This window comes from Balaenoptera borealis (assembly GCF_965194805.1).
Source record: "Balaenoptera borealis genome assembly, chromosome: 14".
NCBI classification, from domain to species: Eukaryota; Metazoa; Chordata; class Mammalia; order Artiodactyla; family Balaenopteridae; genus Balaenoptera; species Balaenoptera borealis.
The window spans coordinates 23,030,669-23,048,750 of record NC_138875.1 but is presented as its reverse complement, the minus strand read 5'-3'; the positions used below and the strand labels follow the sequence as shown (position 1 = coordinate 23,048,750).

The 18,082-nt window shown below is 46.4% G+C and overlaps 1 long non-coding RNA gene across 1 annotated transcript; it reads right to left on the bottom strand.

Annotated features, from left to right (window-relative positions):
• Positions 1–187: 187 nt before the first annotated feature.
• Positions 188–11,483, bottom strand: LOC309611256. The gene is made up of 2 exons (XR_014234426.1): positions 11,408–11,483; positions 188–1,442 (listed from the first exon to the last, which is right to left on the bottom strand). It is a non-coding gene; the product is annotated as an uncharacterized lncRNA (long non-coding RNA).
• Between the last annotated feature and the right edge of the window lie 6,599 nt (positions 11,484–18,082).

Genomic DNA, 18,082 nt, shown 5'->3' with positions numbered 1-18,082 from the left:
GTGAGCACTCCAAGGCCCAGTTCCAGCCCTTTCATTATAAATTTCCTGCTGTTAACTTTCCCAAAAGCAACCTCTCCACCACTGCCCCCTACCATGCAACTCTCAGCCAAGTGACTGTGTTGGGGGTCCCCAAGACCACCCTCAGGCTTGATAATTCACAGCAAGAAGGACTCACAGGATTCAGAGAAGCTGTTACACTCATGGTTATGGTTTATTACATGAAAGGATACAGATCAGCACAGGGAAAAGGTGCATGAGCTAAATCCAGGAGGAGCCAGGTACAAGATTCCAGGTTTTCCCTCCCAGTGGAGTTACATGGGGACATGCTTCATTCTCCCAGCAGCAATGTGTGGCAACACATGTGAAGTATTATCAACCAGGGAATCTTACCTGAGCCTCAGTGTCCAGAGTTTTTACTGGGGATCAGTCATGGAGGACTCTGGACTGATCTGTGTTACTCAGTCTCCAGCCCCCCAAGAGGTCAAACTGATACAGCATGGCCCAGAGCCTCAGACATACAAAACATTCTTATCAGGCAGGGTATTCCAAAGGCTCAGAGATTATCTCTCAGGGGCCAGTCAAGGGCCAGTGCTTCTGAAGATAAGCCTTCCTCTGGAATGTACAGTTGATCCTTGAGCAACAGGGGTTTGAACTGCATGGGTCTACTTATATGTGGATTTTTTTCAATAAATGTATACTACTGTACTACACAATCCACAGTTGGTTGAATCTGCAAATCTGGAACAACTGATAGAGAGGGCTGACCATAAATTTATATGTGGATTTTCTACTGTGTAGGGGTCGGTGTCCCTAATCTCCATGTTGTTCAAGGATCAGCTGTACTAGGCTCTGCTGAGTTAACCCTCTACTGCATGGTGACATTGAATATATTTGTGTCTCCTGCAATTCTAAAGTCACGTGAGAGTTTGTCTAATGTGAACATTACAGCAAAGCTGAGGCAACACAGCTGCTTGTAATAGAAACCTTATTTGGTAAAATATGTCTACTTATTTTTAAGAATATGCAGCATTATTTAAATATAATAATAGAAATAGCATGCATGCTGAGGCAGGTGTTAGGCAATCTAACACCTGAGATGCCTTTTCTTATTAAATCACAGTCTGCTTATGAAAGCCCAGACTGTCACCAGATTTGCAAGCTAGCTCACTGCTCATTCTGTCAGCGTGGTTATTACCACTGGGGCAATTGTGCCACATGCATGATGGATTGCTTTGGGAAGCAATCATTTCCAACGATACCAGATCTGCATTGGAACACAGCGCTGCAGCTGCGGAGTTCTGCGGCTGAAGGAGCTCTCTGGCTGTGCAGCTGCCTGAGGAATGACCACATGAAGCAAGAGGCACAGTTGAGAACTGAGGATGCAACAGTCAGGCTGAGCCACGGCCAGCTCCAGTCCTCAAGAAGATGGTGCTCTGGGGGCTCTGGAGGTGAGAAGGAAGGAAAAGACCAGACTCTTTACCTACAGGCACCTACCAGGTGTGATTAGAGGGTGTGACGGTTAATTTTATGTGCCAGCCTGATTGGGCCATGGTGGCTGGGTATTTGGTCAAACGTTATTCTGGATGTTTCTTTAAGAGTGTTTTGGGATGAAATTAACATTTACATCAGTGGGCTTTGAGTAAAGCAGACTGCCCTTCATAATATGGTGGGGCCTTACTCAATGAGTTGAAGATCTGAACAGAGAAAAAAACTGACCTCCCCAGAGCATGAAGGAAATCTGCCAGCAGACAGCCTTTGGGCTTAAACTGCAATGTCAGCTATTCCTGGGCTCTCCAGCCTGCTGGGCTACCTTGCAGATTTCAGGTTTGTCAGACTCCAGCCTCCATAATTGTGTGAGCCAGTTCTTTAAAATAAATCTCTCTCTCTACACGCAAACACACACACACACACACACACACACACACACACATCTTATTGGTCCTGTTTCTCTGAAGAGCCCTGACTAGTAGAGAGGGCAGGGCTTTAAATGTACTATCCATTTTAATCCTCACCACAACTGAGGAGACAGATGTCATTAAACTCATTTTAGAAATGAGGAAACTGAGCCACAGAGAAGTTAAATAACTTATCTAAGGTCAGTATAACATAGGGTTTCAGAACAGGAATAATAGAGCCAGACAGCCCGGGCTGGAATTGTAGCTCCACCACTCACACGCTGTGTGTGACCTGGGACAAGTTACGTAACCTTTCTATGCCTCCGTTTCCTCATCTGTAAAATGGGGATAATAACAATAACAGCTATCTCATAGAATCATTGCGAAGATTAAAGATGTTAAAATATGTAAAGCACTTAGTCTTTGCACAATACAGTGTTTGATGTGTAGAAAGTGCTTTATAAGTGTTTGATTAGTAATTAAGATAAACAAGATAAAACCAATAGTAAATGGTGGATCCAAATTTGTACCTAATAAATAACACTTTCAGTGTTATTTGTTCTCTGGGGTTTTTACATTACATCAAACATGTGGAAAATCCACATCTCCATTAAAAACAAAAGTCAAGAGCAAAACCCCACCATCTGAAGTATTTGCCCAGCCCACAACCTCCCTTCTCTGAGAAGTGTACTCCCGCATTCACAGGGGAGTCCTCTTCATCCACGTTTGTGTTATGGTGACCTCCTTCCCTCACCTGTCCCACCTCCACCCAGGTGACTGGACCAGGGCACACACCTGACCTGAGTTGGGCCAATCACGTTCTCTCTCCTGGGAATTTAGATTTAAGATGCAGAGACATTTGTCAGTGTTTGCTGTTGCTTGAACTGAGGACAAACCAACCTCAGAACTGTGAGGTGACCAAGTTCACTGGGTATCTTTAATCACAAAGGGAGAGGAAGAAGCAAGAGGAGAGAGAGACAGAGAGACAAAGAAACTGCCCTAGTGCTGGTCAGGTGTCTCCCAGTTTCAGTGTCTCGTGGGGACCTGACTGCACCTTCTGCCCCTGGTTCCCATCGGTTACCCCATGACCTTAGACTAACACCCCTTTATGTGCAACTCCCTTGCCTGGACTCCGGGGGCTAAGAAGAGCCTTGACTCAGCAGCCTTCCTGCCCAAGCCTGTGCTGAACCTCCACACCTGACCTGGATGGGGAGGGGCTGTATCCCCCAGCATCCTTTCACACTTTGGCACAGGTAGCTCGTCACAGCAGCCTCCTGTGAGCAGTGCTTTGCAGAAAAGGGGAGGAGACTGCGTGGTAGTTCCATGAGGGGAGGGGCTCTGGGAAGGATTTAGATAAAGCCCTCACCTGGGTCAGAATTGTGTGAACCCAACTGTGGGAGAGTAGTGAGTGCCAGGTGGCAGGGGAAGATGTGGAGGGACCTCTGGGGCCAATTTCATCTCCTCTAAAATTCTGCCTAAGGCTGCGCTGAACTGAGCAGGGCAGAGGTCAGTCAATGGCAAGAGCAGCTCCCAGCTGCCAGCCCCATCCCCTCATGATTTCCAGCCACTTTCCAATTTGGTAGCCACTCGCCACATGTGGCTACTGAACCCTTGAAGTGTGGCTGGTCCGAATTGAGATGTGCTGCAAGTGTCAAATACACACCAGATTTCAAAGATTTACATTCAAAAAAGAATGTAAAATATCTCATTCATAACTATATTGATTACATATTAAAATCACATTTTTGATATGGTATTAAATAAAATATCAATATAGTAACTTCATCTGTGTCCCGTTATTTTTTTTAATACGACTGGCTAATACAAAAGTTTTAAATTACGTATGTGCCCCACCTTTTACTTCTATTGGACAGCACTCTCTGACACTCTCATTGGGAACAAACTTCAAAAGATCAAGGACACCAAGCTGTTGGTATAATTAAACTTCTATCAAAATCTGTGAGCATGAGAGTTCATCCAGCCAACAAACGTCCTCTGACCATAGGAAGGAAAAGAGCCACAGCTGTTTTTTACCAAATGGATCTCATTAAATTAATTACATTACCACTGGACAGCTCATTCAATGCCCTCAAGGAGTTTTAATAAAATCAGCAGTGTTAGAGCAGAAAGAGACCATCTACTGAATCTTACCCTAGAGATAAGGTTGTAGGTTCAGGGAGAGCTAGCTGACCAGAGTAAGGTCATGTAGCAAGATGGTGGCTTCTGGCTCATAATCTAATGCTCTTCCTTCTACAGCATGATGCCTTATCTTGGGGCTTGAAGCATTCACTGTGGTTGGCTATCCAGAAGTAATTTCCAACACCCTTTCCTCTTGTCTACGTCCCTAGAGGCTGAAAAACTTTGCTTTTCCAACCTTCCTGGAAGCATTCTACAGCCATGTGACCCAGTTCTCGTCAATGAGGTATAAAGGGATGTTTCCTGAGGATCTTCTCAATACATATGAGAAGAAAACCTTTTACCTCTGCTTCCTGCTTTTGAATCTGGATGCAGTGTTGGAACTGCAGCAGCCATCTTAAGATCATGAGGCAACAAGCCAAAGAACAAAAGTTAAACAGACTGTGGGGGTAAAAAAAGAGGGATAGAAAGAGCCCAAGTTCATAATGATGTCATTAAGTTACTGAACCAGCCCTAGAGCTGCCTACTTTCAGACTGTTTGTTAAGAAAACAATAAATATCCTTATGATTAAGCCATTAGTCTTCAGTTACAAGTTTTCTTTAACTTGCAGCTGAAAGCATCCCAGTGAATACTTATTTGAAGGTCCCTAATTCCTCCACTATCTTATCCTGCTTCATTCCTGTCACTGTTACGGTCCGGGCTCCTGCAGCTTGGTAGACTCTTGGCTGACCCCAGGGACATATTTCTGCTCAGGGTTATGCCTTTTATTGCAAAGAACCTGGCTTTTCCTAGAACATATGCGCAAAAGTTCCCAACCAAAATGAGTGTTTGGGCTCTCTTGTAGATACAGCCAAATGTTGCTCTCATCCCCTCCTGCCACCCAGGGAAACCTTCTTGCATTATTTATTGTGTCTTTAACCTACAGTTCTCTAGCCATCCTGTTTCTCCAGCCTATTTCCTGAGATGTTTACTGGACACCTAGCTCCTCTCAGAAATAGCCGCAGTCCCCGATTTGCAAGTCCTCCTCCCTGGCTTTCATATCTGCTCCTATCTCCCACCTTTGTACTTCCTGGGAGAAGATAGACGTCTATCCAGAGACGTGCCCATCTGCAAACCCCATTCCCTCATGACTTCCAGCCACTGTCCAAATTCAGTAGCCACCGGCCACATGTGGCTACTGAGCCCTTGAAATGTAGCTGGTCCTAGTTGAGAGGTGCTGTAAGTGTCAAATACACACCAGATTTCAAAGACTTAGTATCCCCTGCAAAAGACTGTAGAATATCTCATTCATAATTATTTATATTGATTACATATTAAAATTATAACATTTTTGAGATCATATTAAATAAGATATATTAAAACTAACTTCACCTGTCTCTTTACTTCTTTTAATGTGGCTGGCTAATACAAAAGTTTAAAATTATATAAGTGCCCTGCATTATACTTCTGTTGGACAGTACAGTTCTAGAATGCTATGGGCTGACTATGGCCTTAATTCTTCTACAATAATATTTCATTTCAGTGAGGTCTTCATCTTCTTAAACTAGAAGAGTGACCCCAGAATTCCAGGCCCCAAGCAGGCTATGTGGAACAGGTCTCTTTCAAATCAAATCAGATCATAAAAGTGTTGGCCTCTTGTCTTAAAGATTGTTTGCAGACTCACTTAAACTGCCCTAAACAAAAAAAAATAGTGTTTATTAAACAGATACAATAGTGTCTCTTGAAATCTGAAGGCCAGAAGCAGAATCGAGCCTCACGAGGGACTTAAACAGAAGCCCTGGAGAAGCCAAGAATCAAAGTTCTTCTCTTCACCTCCCTTTGCAAAACGTTTTATTATCTCATCTCCTGGCCCACCCAACCACTTTCATTTCACTTGAAGCCCTGAAGCTGAACGTCCTTCTGCTTTTTCTGAGTTTAGCAAAATCAATCACTGAAGTCACCAGAGCAGAGTGGAGGATCAAGATGACCCGCTTACCAGATTACAGGTAATTTATTTTACCTCCAGTGGTGCCAGACACTGCATTTTACATTTGGATCCCGTCACACTGAGCTGTGATTTATTTATTAGACTTGCCAATGAGATGAGTCTGCCTGGTTCGCACAGAGGAAATTTCAGTCTGAATCAGAAAGCAGAAGGAGCTGTGCCAAGGATGGGCACGGATTTAATGGTGGGCGTGCCTCCTCACCGTCAGGGAGCTTGTAAAATTAGGTCAAAAGGGAGGGAACTCGTTAAGATAACTCATTATCACAAAGATCTGCATATGTGGAGGACTGTATAAACAAAACGTCATCCCTTGAAACCCTAATGGGACCTGGTCAGATAAAAAAAGCAGTCAATAAAAATTAAAAAAAAAAAAAAAAGCAGTCAAGGTTAGACCTCTCGTGTGGGTGGCAGACGTTCCCCAAATGGACTGAACAAAGCTCTGCAGAGAAGACCCCCTCACCGATCCTCCTACTCCATTCTTTCCCCAGCCAACACCTCTCACATTCCAGTCCTTCCATTCTTGCGTGCACCATGTTACCTGGAAGGAACAACACATTGCACTAGCATGAGATCCTTCACCAGCTACATTAAGAGCAAGGCCTAAGAGAAAGCGACAGAAGTCAGATCAGTTCAGGTGAGACCCAAACTTGTCCTGCAACAAGTGTGACCTGCAATGGAATGAAGGGTAGCAGAATATACCACGCCAAAATAAGCCACTTTGGCCTGAAAATTATTTTGAGCTAAAGGCAATTAAGAATCAGCAAGCACGGGGCTTCCCTGGTGGTACAGGGGTTAAGAATCCGCCTGCCAATGCAGGGGACATGGGCTCGATCCCTGGCCCAGGAAGATCCCACATGTGGCGGAGTAACTAAGCCCGTGTGCCACAACTACTGAGCCTGCGCTCTAGAGCCCGTGAGCCACAACTACTGAGCCCATGCGCCGTAACTACTGAAGCCGGCATGCCTAGAGACTGTGCTCCGCAGCAAGAGAAGCCACTGCAATGAGAAGCCCACGCACCACAACGAAGAGTAGCCCCCGCTCACCACAACTAGAGAAAAGCCTACGTGCAGCAACAAAGACCCAAAGCAGCCAAAAATTAATTAATTAATTAATTAAAAAAAAAATAGCAGCGAGCGCAAGAAAGCTCAGCTCTCCCTATCTGTCCTCTTTTCTGCCTAAAGAGAAGATATAAATTTCCCTTTTACTGGAGACAGACTCTTATCAGCCCAGAAAAGGCACCAGAGGAATCTGCAAACAAACCTCACTCCATTTCCTCCCATTAATTTACCTTCCTGCCACTTGCCACATTTGGAAGGCTGAAACTGCTTTCCTTTGTCTGTTATTTCTCTACGGATGCATTGTCCTTTGTTGAAGATGCTATATAAGCCAGAGTTCGGAGCCACTGTTTTGAGTTACTCTTCATTTTGGATTTCTCCCATGTGATGTGCACTGTATGTTAATAAACTGTTTTTCTCTTGTTAATCTTTTTGTTAGGGTCCCACCTGAAAACCTAAGATGCTTAGAGGTGAAGTTTGGCCTCCCCTACGAGAACCTCTCTTCAAAGGAAGAGAGATGGAAACCAGGAGGAAGAATCATTGGCCACTTGATGAAGGAGGTTGAGCTGGGCTGAGAATGAAGGGGGAATTTCCACAGGGAGATGTGAGGAAGGGCCTCTGGGAAAAGATTTTTCTGGACAAAGGCTCTGCAATCCATCCCAGGAGAGGCTATGAAAAGGTGGGGATGATAGAGGAGGAGCATTCAGATCAGAAACGCTTGGCAATGTGAGGCCCCAGAGCTTAACCTCTTTTCTTCCACACTGGGAACCTTCCGTATTTCAGATGCTGCCCCCTGGGTCGGCCTGGCTGCTAATCTGGAGCCCCATAGTGCATCGTTCCGTGGTAGTAAAGCCCAAGTCGACCATTTCTCCTTCTAGAAACTCTATCGCCATGTTTCCCAAGCCAGGTAGCCGGGGAGCTAAGCTGGCCTGTTGTAGCAAGAGCAATGGGACAAGAAGCTGTGGCACACATATACAATGGAATATTACTCAGCCATAAAAAGGAACGAAATGGAGTTATTTGTAGTGAGGTGGATGGACCTAGAGTCTGTTATACAGAGTGAAGTAAGTCAGAAAGAGAAAAACAAATCCCGTATGCCAACACATATATATGGAATCTAAGAAAAAAAAAAAGGTCATGAAGAACCTAGGGGCAAGATGGGAATAAAGACACAGACCTACTAGAGAATGGACTTGAGGATATGGGGAGGGGGAAGGGTAAGCTGTGACAAAGTGAGAGAGTGGCATGGACATATATACACTACCAAATGTAAAACCAATAGCTAGTGGGAAGCAGCCGCATGGCACAGGGAGATGAGCTCGGTGCTTTGTGACCACCTAGAGGGGTGGGATAGGGAGGGTGGGAGGGAGACGCAAGAGGGAGGGGATGTGGGGATATATGTATATGTATAGCTGATTCACTTTGTTATAAAGCAGAAACTAACACACCATTGTAAAGCAATTATACTCCAATAAAGATGCTAAAAAAAAAAAAAAAGAGCAATGGGACAGTGTTTCTCGCCTCTTCTCTAGATCGTGCAGGGCTCCCAGCCTTAGCCAACTTCTTCTCCACGTGTGCACCAAAGACGCCATCTCGGCCACTCCCTGACACCTACCATGTCTCCCCTCTTCAGCTCAGGCTCTGAGAGGCCGTGTTTGCTGCGAGGCCCCTGGGACGAATGTCCAAGTGGCAGTAGCTGCAGAGAAGCTACGGTGAAGCCCTACTCAGAGCCCCTTCCTGTAGCTGCCAGAGCTTCTCAGAAATTCTATAAATAGAGCCATTCTACCTTTTCCTGCCTCTTCCTACTGCTTCAAGGCTCCCTTCACTCAGACAGAGGGCGCGGGAAGGCTCAGACCCCTGAGGTAGACTCCCAGTAGGGCCTCCCCACCTGCCTCTGAGCGGCCCGTCCTGTCTGAGCTCTGGGGCTCAAGCCAGAGTCCCTGCTGTGCAAGTAAGAAGCAGGTCACTTCCTTGGATCTTCTCTTCTAGAAACAAAGTCTATTGACTTCAAAGAGGGAGGGGGAAATCCTGCCAGGCTATGGGATTGGACTCTGTGAAGTCACCATTCAAGTCTAGGAACACCCGGCCTGGCTGTGAGGGGATCATTGAGTGGCCCACCAGCTGTTCCCTGCTGTTCCCTGCTGTTCCCTGCTGTTCCCACCCGCTCCAGCTCGACTCTGCCTGGAAAGACAAGGCAGGAGGCAGGCCTCCATGCCCAGACCAGTTCCGAGCAGGGCACTCTCACTGTTAACACCTCTGGCAGCTTGCGAGGGAAAACTTCTCAGTTGCTTCGTGTAATTTTTGTTTTCCCTTCTCTTGTCACACCCCTCTGCAGGGGCCACTGGCCAAAATCAATCACCTCAGTGTCTCCCCATCACTTATTCTCTCACCTGCTGCAGTCCAGCCTGGGGGAGACATTTCTTTTGCACAAACCAATAGGACGACAGATGGGCCATCAATATTCATGACCTGGAATCTCAGGAATTGACCCTTCCAGGGGGAGGATTCCCGGGTAGGCTGGGCTGACAGATCAGAATCAGGCTCAGCGTTCTCTGCTCTAAGTGCCAGCTCAGTCCTATCATCCGTCCAACAGGGCTCAGCCCCACCTGCAAATCCCAGCTGGTGCCCAGATGTGGTGACGCGCCCCAGAGGCCAGAGTTTCCACCACCTGACTTAGTGACAGGTTACAACAGAAAGGACCAAGGAGGACTCCCATAGGAATGCTTGCAAATCCAGGCACCCCGAAGGAGTGTCCATTTGAGAGAATTTGTTTACTAGGTAACTAGACCTGGAGTAACCCCAAGGCAGTTCCACCTCCCGGGCCCCTGATTTACACTGCAAATGGTCTTCCTGGAACCAAAGGCAAGAGTGATGGCGAGAGGAAAGAACTGGAAGCCAGCCTCTCACCCTCTCCAAGGACACCACTACTCCACTGTGCTGGGGCCAGACATCAACCCTCCCTGGAAAGTGCGATGCTTCATTTTAACTGTCTGTTTACATGGCTCGTAGCTCGTTGGAGGTTTAATGAGAACCAAACAAGTGATGAGACTGGGATATGGTGACAAACCCTCATTTTTTGGAAGCCTTGATTTTAATAGCTGTACTTCCAGCTCAGGGGTGCTTTGAAAAATAATGATTGTGAGTATGGATTTTTGTGTGTAAAGATTATGAAGTAAACAGTTTATTATTATTATTGACATTATTATTATTGTTATTATATATAAATCTCCCTCTGTAAACCACCTGAGATGAAGGCTAAACGTGTTTACTTTGGGGGCTGAGGTAATGGGCAGTGGAAAACTATGCCCTTCTAAGTTAAAATCATCTGCAGTAGTCCAGAGAAGGTGAGTGAGGTGTTCCCACGAGAAGGTGGAGGTCCCAGAAAGGACTCTCCCTGCCAACCAAAAATTTGACACCTGGGTCCAGAGTCCAAGCTGCTGGCTGTCACTGTTCACATCAAGACATGCGACTGTTGGAGAGGAAAAACTTTTCCTTCCCCCTCTTATGTTCTTAATCTGGGGTCTGTGAATCAAACTGACAGAAGACAGATTAACAAGAGAAAAAGGTTTATTTGTGTACACATGAAAGCCAACAAGAGAAGTAACTGGCTTGTTAAATACAGTGGACCCTTGAACAGCACAGGTTTGAACTGTGAGGGTCCACTTATTCATGGATTTTTTTCAATAGTGAATACTACAGTACTACTCGGTCCAGGGTTGGTTGAATCCACAGGTGCAGACGAACCTCTGATGCGGGGGTCCAAATTATACACAGATTAACCCCTGCATTGCTCAAGGGTCAACTGTAGGTGAAGTTAGAGGATTATATACCTCTAGTAGGGGAAAGGTAGGGGAAGGAAAAGTCTTTTATGGGCTTTTGGAAAAAATAAATGAGTTTTTAGGAGAGCAATCAAGAGATAAAATTTGTGATAGTGTTCGTCTGTACAAGTTTGAATAAACTTTCCATCTCCTTCAGGGCCTCAAAACTCCCCTAGAGGAGAGATTTAATGTGGATTTTATTCGCATTCTCCCTTCTGGGGGGTAGATCTGCCCTGTAGGAGAAATTTACGGCAGCCTTATTTGCCAGAGTTTGTTGCTTTTAATCAGATGAGGAAAGCAGCCCCAAGGAGGTTTCTTTCTGTATCTTTTGATTCTCAATTGCCTTCAGCTCAAAATAATCTTTATGCCAAAGTGGCATATTTTGGGGGTGGCGTATTCTGGTCTCCTTCACAACTGAGAGGGGACAGTTTTCAGCGACCGCCCCAGGATGAAGCAGCCGCATGGAGCCGTCGCGCTAGGTTTCCATCAAAGGCACCTTGCCCGCACTGGGTACTCACCTGCCCAGAGCATCCTTCATCTTCCTGCCACTCCGCCCCACCCCCCATGGATCCCGGCTCCCTTCGGCTGGATGTGGAGGAAGAGTGGGGTGCGAGGAAGAAACAGTGACCACTGTCAAAGGAACCATAGCTTCTACCTTTACTGCTGTTTTGTTCCTGACCAGCCTGGGAAGTAGTGGTTAGGGGTAGTTAGCTATAAAGGAATGCTAAGCAATTTTAATTAGGGCTTTGAAATGCAAACCCCACATACTGAGCAGAGGGGTTAACAGTTCGAAACAGTGGGAGGAGGTACATTATTTTTAGATATCTCAAGAAGCTAAGAATTTGCTGGAAAATACCCACAGAACCAGTGTCAAACGTGAGGGGGCAGGGGTCAGGGGGTGGTAAGGAGAGGACCAATCCTCAGGGCAGGGCCAGAAGATGGCCTTCGCTATGCTGAGGAGGATGTGAAAGCGTAAGTGGGGAATCTGGCTGAGACAGAGAGGGGCCCTGGGCAGTGTTTGTGAAATCCAAGCAGCTGGGTCAGCGAAGCAGGGCTCTGGTTGTGAGATGTAGGGCTAGACTACAGAGCCCAGGTTTAAACCTGGCACGGCTGGTCCAGACAGAGGGAAGGAGAGTGGATTCACTCTCCAGTGAGGTGGACTGTGGGAAAGCAGAAATGTAAAGAAGGCTTGGGGCACATGTAGGTATAGTAGTGAGAAGACCTCAGGGCCAGGAGATAGGAGTTCTGGGTCCCTCGCCTGCCCACCTGTAGCATGGGGAGTGTGGACCATGCCTTGTGTCCGTTGCACGAGATGATGGGTCCAGAAGTGTGCCCTCTTATGAAGTCCTGCACGTATGTGTAGTGGGAAAGATTACTTCACAAGACAGAGCTAAGGTGGACACACACCTGGATGGATGGCTCTAGGGCCACAAGAGGTTTCCTCCGGGCAAGTCTCCACAGCAGCAAGAGCCCCAGGCAGGACAGGACAAAGTTAACACTGAACACGCGGAACACGGCTGATGAAGCACTTTTGTGGTGCTTAGAGCTGAGATGCAGCATGAACAAAACCAATCCACTCCTCCCCTAAAGGGCCTGGCAGCCGGGTGAAGGGAGTTGGAAATTGATCCACCATGGCTGCTCCTAGGCTTCGAGCATCTCCAGTCCGACTCAGGGGAAGTCCCAAGCCAGCTCTTCACCTGGGGACTCTGGTGCCTTCCATCTGCCACTCCTGGGAAGCTGTGCACCCAAAATTGGATCAAATGCCTGGTGATGGAATTACTAGGAAGTGCAAGGAGGACTGAGGGTGTTGGGAGGGGGAGAAGTGTGGGCAGCAGGCTGGGGGTGGGGGGAATTGCTGCGGAGAAAGCAGCCAGCAGCTGCTGCAAAGAAAGGCCTGGAGGAGAGGAAAATGAGATCTGACCCGACTGAGCGAAGACAAAGGAACAGGCAGGACCAACCTCCTGTGCAGGGTCTACTGACCACCTGCTCCAGGAGGGAGGGGTGGCGGGAGGTCCCACAGGCCCGCAAAACGGACCAGATTTGCTTCTGGGCCGAGTTAACTGTGTCCCTTCCTTTCCCACCTCCCCAAATGCTTCGACTCAGCTGAATTCTGAATTTGCCAGCCTCGTAGGTAGGGTCTGTAGGATACGACTCCAAAATAGGCCCAAACACAAAAAAGCAGCCCCCCCATTCCTGGGATGGGGAAGGAAGTTCCACTGTCAGAGACCCCTTTTCTCCTTTGGGGAGGAGGCTTTGAGATGCCTGTCACCTGTCAAAAGGCCAATATAGTGCCCTCGGAAACCAACAGATTTCATGCCTTGTCAGTCGTTGGCCCCTCACTGTTACTGAGTTTATCTCAAAAGAAGGGAGATACCCTGCATGGGTCTTGTCAGAAGGGCCCGAGGGAAGGAGAGAAGATGCCCCGAAGACTGGTGGAGAGAGAGAGGGCAAGGAGGGGAGCTTACCCTGAGGTTAAAGGAGTGGGAGAGGGAGGGGGGCAACAAGAGGTGATGGAAAGAGACACAGAGCAGAAGGGAGGGGGGAAGGGTGCCAGAGAGAGAGAGAGAGAGAGAGAGAGAGACTCCTGCCTGAATAATGACATCATGTTTTCCACTTACCTCATCTGGCACCCATGACCCAGGGGCTTGTTTTCATATGAATGAGAACGTCTCTCAGTTTGTTTTCTGTGTACTTACCCTCAAGAGCTATTTGTTCTAATCAGGGTCTCTTACAGCGCACTCCCCAGCAGCTCCCCTAATTCACAACCTGCCCTTCTGGAGGCCAAGGACAGCCATCTATTTGGACATATGCGAAACACACCCACCAAGTGGGAAAACTAGAGGACACGAGAAAGACGTGGAATGAGACTTTCCTGCCCCTGGAATGAAGCCCCTGCGAGAGAAGTCTGCACCGATCACCTCTGACTCCCAGCTGGTGGGTCTCTGCTCTTCTCTGCACTATTCGGCCAGAAATGTTCACTCTGCATCCAAGAGCCTGACTTGCAGGCCTGGCACCTGGAGCCAAACTTCCCTCAGAATCAGGGAAGAAATGAAATGAGCAGGAACCGGCTGAGTTGAGGAGAAAGAGATGCTGGGCTGACAAAGCCTGAGCGCTCTCGCAGCCACGGTTTGAATTTGATCCTCGGGCCTCATTGTTCCAACCGACACGGACAATAAGAAAGGAGGACATCTGGGGGCCAAGACAATGGGCGATTCAGCAAGTGTCCATCTGAAACTTCACCTGTCCCTCAGCCCAGATCAGGCCTCTCCCACCTCTGTGCCTCTATTTCCTGAGGTGCAAAACCAGGGCCATTTAAAATCACTTCAATTATTCCCTCAATGAACAAATACGGAGAGAGGATCTACTATATCCCGGTGACTGGGGCCGAGACCCAGGAAAACAGATAAATACTACAGACCTTCAACTAAAAGCACATGTGCCTCCCTATTGAGACGCCTTCTGAACTTGCAGAGAGGGCCTCCACTATGAGCCCCACACAGCCCAGGAGGGAGGCAGGAAAGTTCTAGATAAGAACTCCGAGGGAGGGGGCTTCAGTGCCCTGTCCACACCTTCATAACTGGTCCGTGGCTGGACTGGGCTATGGAATTGGGCCTCCAAGGTTGGAGGCCCACATGGCCCAGAGGTTTGGAGGTAGACTATGATGGAGGTCCTGGGAGGAAGTGGGTGCTATAGGCTGGATGTTTGTGTCCCTCAAAATTTATGTTGAAATTTTAACCCCCAAGGTGATGGTATTAGGAGATGGGGAATTTGGGAGGTGATTAGTTCATGAGAGTGGAGCCATGAATGGGTTCAGTGCTCTTATAAGAGAGGCTTGAGAAAGCTCCCTTGCCCCTCCTGCCATGTAAAGTTACAGTGAGAAGAGGCTGTCTATGAGGAAGTGGGTTCTCACCAGACACCAAATCTGCTGGCACCTTGACCTTGGACTTCCATCTTACTCATTGGAACCTGTGCCCTTGGAGAACTGAGCTTCCACATGTGAAATTCCACTACCCTAAGACGGCATCCCAGAGAGACCACATGTGTGAGCTCTGGATGGCAGCCCCTGCCCAGCCCATCCTTCAGAGAGACACCTAATACACGAGCAAAGAAGCCTTCCAGTGACTCCAGAGTCTAGCCATTTGAGTCTTCCCAGACCCTGTAGAGCAGAGGAAGCCCTGTCCCCTGTGCCTGTCTATATTGCTGGCCCACAGGATCTGTGATATAACATGGTCATTGTTTTACACCCCGAGGTATCAGCATAGTTGTTTTGCAGCAATGAATCAATCACAACACAGGCCTGAGCTGAGGACCCTGGGCCAGCCCCACGGGCTGAGGACGACTCTCCAGTGCATGGCAGGAGAAAGTGGCTTGAGCTCCAGTCATCCCAGCCCCAGGAGAGACCTGCGGGGAACTTAGATGCTCTGGTACCAGGAAAGGTGAGGCTATGGTGGGGGGAAGGACAGCTCGTAGGACTCTCAGACTTCCTGGCAGTGGTGAAGTTAGCACTCCCTTGGCAGGTGAGTCTTCTGATGGTGTTCTACACCCCGCTCCTCTGGCCTTTCCATGGATCTCGGAAGCACCCAACTCCCAGTATTAAATCCTTTTCCACAGACGGGAGCCAGAGTGGCTTCTGATACCTGCAACTGAATCGCGCTGGGGCAGAGTCCATGCACCCTGCTTAGACTACCAAGCAAACGTGATTCCTATCCATTGCAGAGACTCCATCCCAGCCTTTTCATTGACTCTCTGAGCTACCCAGAATCCTTCCAGTAAGTTCCCTTTGCTTTGCCAAAATTGCTTTCTGTTGTTTGCAACCAAAGAACCCCAACTAAAACACAATTTAAGCTGCAAATTAAATGGATATGTTATATTTATCCCACTTTTCAGATGAACAGTATAGGAAAGAATGATGATTTCCATAGGATTGGAAGATGTAATTATGAATTTTTTTTTAGTCTTTAGGAGTGGCTTTTTTTTTTTTTACAGAAAAGAACACTCAGGAACTACTTTGGTATTTAAAGTTAATATTCAAATCACTCAAAGTCCTGGTTTTCCTTAAGTTTTTAAATTCAATTTAGAAATAAGTTCTATTTATAAATCTTTCAAATTTCCACAAAAATGTCTAAGGAGACTTTTATAATTTAATTAAATTCCTTTAAATATTTTTAACTGTATGGATAAATCCAGCATACTCAATTTCCTTTTTAAAGTAAGTCAGTGGCTGGCAGACTGAACAACTTTTCCAAGTACTTAAGTAATTCTTAGAAATCTGATACAGTTTATCAATACGATGGTTAAGTTCTTCTAAATGTTCTGATGTTGTTTATAGACTACACCTCTTTTGCGCTTTTCAGCTTAAAATCTGAATTAATTGTTCAGTACTCTAATAAGCCAAATTCTTCAAATCCTTCTGGATAACTCTTGTGTCCCACCTCACATAATTTGCACTAGTCACTGCTGTGGCCCCTAGCTTTGCACAGACGAGGCCTGACAGCATCTCCCATCCTCAGTCTCTCTTGTTTTTCACCCTTGTCTTGCTTCTTAGACCCAAGGCCAAGGACCCCTTAGGAACCACTCTGCATCCATACATGCACAGACCCAGAAGTGTAAGGGATTTGATGTCATGTAGGGGAAATCCAGTGGGAGAAAGAAGCCAGTGCTTCTTTCCATGTTCTCCTCTACTGTTCCTTGGACAGACAATTCTATGACACATTCCACAAGGTTCCTCAGAGGTGCTTGAAGGATGGAACCTCAGTGACCCACAACAATGACCAATTCAATTATGCACCCAGTTTTATTGTTTTATTCCTATTCCCTGGGATTCCTTATCAAAACAAATTACCTGCCCAAACGCCATCATCATAGCAGCTCTGCTTCTTATGGGCAATGCAGGCTAAGACAAATACCAGTACACACATATGATTCCCAGATTTCACACAATAGTGATACCATGGGTTTGTTTTGCCTCATAATCTCTCTTCTCAATTCTAAGTCATCCCCAGGTTTAAAGACCCACTAGAACTGTCATAATAAAGTCCCACAAATTGGGTGCCTTAAAACAATTGAAATTTATTCTCTCATAGTTCTGGAGGCTGGAAGTCTGAAATCACCATGGCAGCAGGGCTCTCCTCTCTCTGAAACTCTGGGTAGAATCCTTCCTTACCTCTCTCAGGCTCTGGTGGCAGCTAGCAATCCTTAGAGTCCTTCGGCTTGCAACTTCATCGGTCAGGTCCACTCTCTGCCTTTACACGGCATTCTCACTGTGTTTCTTCACATCGTCTTCCCTCTGTGTGTGTCTGTGTCCAAATTTCCCCTTTTTATAAGGATACCACTCACTGGATTAGGGCCCACCCTAACGACCTTATCTTAACTTGGATAAATCTGCAAAGACCCTATTCCCAAATAAGATCACATTCTGAGATACTGGAAATTAGGACTTCAATTTATCTTTCTTGGAGGATGCAATTCAATTCATAACAACACTAAGGGAACAATTAAGTTATTCTAATCAATTTAGTGGATTTCCAAGCAAACTTTGAGGTTACCTTTCAGCTGACCATTTCTCAAATTGACCAGAGATTCTGGCAGGACGTGAGAACAGAAACTGTGGTTCTCCAGGGTGAGGAGACACAGAACCATCTTCCACAGTCACTAGGCCAGTGTGAATCCAAGTCCATGCCTTCTGAACGGAATTATGGAAACAGAGATCATATCCTACAAGTTCTTTCATTCAGCTTTGGCTGGAAAATGGAGGAGGAAGCAGAATCTCTAAGACTCAGCCATTGTTAAAGAAGATTCCTGAGAAAATGAGAGATTGTTGATACAGGTGCTCTGCAAACATAAGTCCTGGGGTAGCCATTAAATCTTATTAGGTAGAAAAGGAAATAGTAGTGAATATTTACACACCTGTGAACAGATAACATAAGCTAATTCTATGCACATTCTGTATCTTGTCATCACAGTTGAAATCCTGTCTAGTTTGCTAAAAAGTACAAAGAGCTTTGCTGTAGTATTAAAAGTTTTATTCTTACAGTTCCAAGGATTTTGACTTGTAATCTTAAGACTAATATGTTTGTTTTGTGTAACTACATTTGAGAGGATGTTTATTGTAGAAAATGGTGTTTGTTCACTTGGAGTTATAAGCTGCACTTGTCATAGGAAGTTGATTTTTCCCAACGATCTTGGTGACAAAT